This window comes from Dasypus novemcinctus, chromosome 15, assembly GCF_030445035.2.
Source record: "Dasypus novemcinctus isolate mDasNov1 chromosome 15, mDasNov1.1.hap2, whole genome shotgun sequence".
Taxonomy (NCBI): domain Eukaryota; kingdom Metazoa; phylum Chordata; class Mammalia; order Cingulata; family Dasypodidae; genus Dasypus; species Dasypus novemcinctus.
In genome coordinates, this window is record NC_080687.1 from 104557943 (window position 1) to 104561824 (window position 3882).

Here is a 3882-nt window from a genome sequence, read left to right on the forward strand (position 1 = left end):
AAGTACTTGATTTGAGTAAGGTGTATGTCAGTTTCTTCACAATAGCTGGTGATTTCACAGCATCCATGTCCATGGTACTCTCTCAAAAATCCATTTGGCAGCCTGCACAAATTAAATCCATCATTTTATACTCGTTTGATTTTCCCAGGAGAGTCTGAAACAGCTCAAGCCAACTAGTAGATAGTTGTTATTATCATCAAATGAATGAATGAAGAGATGCCTTAAAATATGGTGCAAAAAGAAACCTTTCTAATTCTCCTGAATATAAATTCTGGTGATGATAATTAATATTTAACATTTCCCCAAAGCAATTCCAATTAATTCATGTTGGAATGAAATTTCAAAATATATATTTTTTTAATTTCATCAGTATATCTTCAATTAAATTATTTTGAAAATAATATTTTAATTATTTTGAATAACATGGAATAAAAGTATCTATAATATTAGAGACCCTCTTTGTTTAAATAGATACTCTGTGATAACTTCAGCTCTGGATATGACATTTTCTTGATAAATCTTATTTTCTTCCCTCTGACCTTTGTAGATCCCCACAATATCTCCATTTTATTAACTAAATTCACTTAAGCAATATAGAAATGAAGAAAGGAGAGCCAGTTCTTTTCAATCCCAAGAGATATGATCAGATCTCCTAGTATCAAATGAAAGTTAACTTTGCTAACTTCTCACTATATTTATCCTATTATTTCTGGGTGAGCATGTTCTTATGAATATCTGAAATGATGCAAGGATAGTAATTGCACCTCATAGTTATTCATAGATTCATCAGGAAAAGACATACCACCATGTACTCTTCAAGGGCCCATTGTGATGTCTTAGGTAGAACTTAAGTAGAACTAGCAACACTGATAGAGAAATTCCTGTGATAGATCCATGGGACATAAAATGATTTGTTCAACCCTGTTAAATATTTAGTGAGATGACATAGTTAAATGTCCTGAATTTATAATCTGAATCCTATAATCCTTATCCATCTACCTGTGATCTCATCCCCACCTTCTGCAAACCTCAAATTTATAACCCCTCATGAATTGTAATTGCAGTAAGCACATGTGGTTCTACCCTTATTAATAGTATTAATGTGGTTAAGGGACACTTATAAATGTGGCAACTTGCCATCAACTTCAACTCAATATTTTCATTCCAAAAACAAAAACATACTGCAATATCTTCATTATTACCTTGTTCATTTTCCACCATTGCCTTCAAGTAGGAAGCTTCACAGATTTTGTTTATATTCCAGAAATAAATATTTCCTTTAAAAATTGATTTCCTTCTGGTAAATTTTATGCAAAATTAACTATTACTAGTCCACCCTTTGTCATTGCAAGTCAGACCCTATCCAATGTCCTTTCCTGTTGATGAGCTCCCAAGTATCTGGCTTTATATTCCATGCACATATAATTCCATGATGAACATATTCCCACTCATTATGAATCATTAAAGTCTTCAAAGTAAACATTCATGAACAAACTCAGAACAATAGGATTATCCGGGCATTTTTCCATGGCAGAATACAAGGAAAGTAATTAAATCTGCACATACATACCATTTAATTTGAACTTGTTTAATTATAGGATTTTTCTTAATATATCATATATACTCATTACTCATTACAAATATCACATGACTGATCATACAGAAGTTTGAAATTAATTCTAAAAAACACTGTGTTTTTAAAGAGTGATAGATATTGGCTGAGTGAAAACAATATTTACATAACTTCTTAATTTAAATCTATTAACTATAACAGAAGAAAATAAAATGAAAAAGAAATATCTTTCCAAACAGGAACAGTCCTAAAACTGTGAAACTCCCATAAGTCTAATTCACATGTTCCATACATCATGTACCTGGTACATTGAAATTTAATGAAAAACACTTGGATACAGAGAGCAAAACCCTCTATGCTAAGCACCATCCTATGCATCACTTACCCTGGAAAAATGAAATGTAGAATGTAGAAGGCCATGGGACATCAAATATCCTATTAGAGGAGTGTTTCCATATAGAAGATTTTTCCATTGCTGGGAAAATCTGCTCCATTGATAAGTGGCATGGCTAGGAGCTAGGGGGAGCTAGATATAGTTCCAGAGAAAAGTTATTTATTTTGGGGAAAAGTGATTGGGAAAATTATGTCAGAATGAAACTTCCAGATATCCACTATACTTTCCCACCCAGTGACTGCAAGACATAAGATAAACTAAAAATCACCAACACTTATTCTCCAGCTCAAGTTTTTAAAATCCAGGTAAAATCACACCCAGAAAACCTTTGAAGAAAAAGCAAAACACACTCTCCCAATATATTTGGGGAAAGAGCAATCCTGGATTGCTGTCTTCTCCCAAAGATTAAGGATATGTAAAAAATATTTTAAAAAACAATACCTCAGTTTCATACACTACAAAATCTAGTCTGTTAAAACAAGGTAAAACACACAAAAATAACAAAAGGTAAAAAGGCTCATAAGAGACAAAAGGTGGATGAAGAATGTGCATTTGAAGGAGAATTGCTCCAAGAAGCAGTATAAATATTGAAAAGGTGAAATTTTCCTACAAACTCTGAAAAATACCAAAAATCCTGGATTTATTGAAATGAGATTTGAAACAAAAGCAGATTTAAAAGGCAAAATTGGCTGAGATATTTAAATAAATTAAGGAACTAAAAATTGTTAGGGAGATGGAAACATTTTTGGAAAGGCAACAATAGAGATTAAATAAGGGTGAGCTTGAGTAACTTGCAGAGACTGCAGTAGAAAGAAAACATAAAAATATATTAAGAAGATGACATTAAAAAGTCAAGCAGCAAAATTACAAATATCCTAAATTTCACAGTTAGTAATTGTTCTTGACATCAGAGGGTCACTTTGCAATACCATGAAAGCTAATTTCAAAGCTAAAGCAGTAATTATTTTGGCTTTCATAATGGGAATTTATTAACTCAAATGCTTACAGTTGTGAGACTGAGAAAAATGTCCAAATGAAGTCATCATCAGGGGATGCTTTCTTCCTGAAAAATGGCTGCTGGGTGATCTTGGACTCCTCTGTCACATAGCAAGGCACATGGTGGCATCTTCTGGTAAAGCAGTAGTTTTTCAGTTAGTTTATAACCATTTATTACACAATTCACACTAAAGACACCACTGATAAGTTTTCATGCATACAATATAACAAATGATATAAAGCAAGAATGCCGATAATATGAAGTTTGTGTCATTGGCCAAGTTTTATTGAAAATATTGATTACATGTATAGTAGAATTTTTTATCTTTATATTTTCTAATTCATCACTGGTAACAATGAAATCAGTAACAAAAGTTTAGGTGCCAAAATTTCAATTAGAAAGTGTTAGAATATATCATACATAAGAAATTTGAATATCAAAACATAAGAATATTCTAAACTTCTCAGTAAACAATGTAAAGTAAGGAAATAAGTAAGTTGAAGAAGTTAGAAAAATACTACAAAGTAAATCTTATGAGAAGCAAAATGATTAAAAATCAATTTTAATTTTAGTTAAAAATAAAAACAATTGCAAATATGATGAAAAATTCATGAATTAAAGATACACAACAAAATAAAGAATCCAAGATATTACCATATAAGACAAGAAATTAAAACATTATATTGTAATCAATTTTCATTTTTGGTAAAATGCTATGAAATATCTGTACCAAAACATCATCATTAAAACTTTAAATAACCCTAGAAGGTTTTTTGTAGATTGATTGATTTCCCTAATTATAAAAATGCATCTTAGAAAGAATTAGGTTGTTTAATTGAGACCCAGTGAATCACGTTAATAATTGCCTCTTCCACCAATAATAGTTAAGGAGCCGCTTCAAAGGGACAACATATCCTA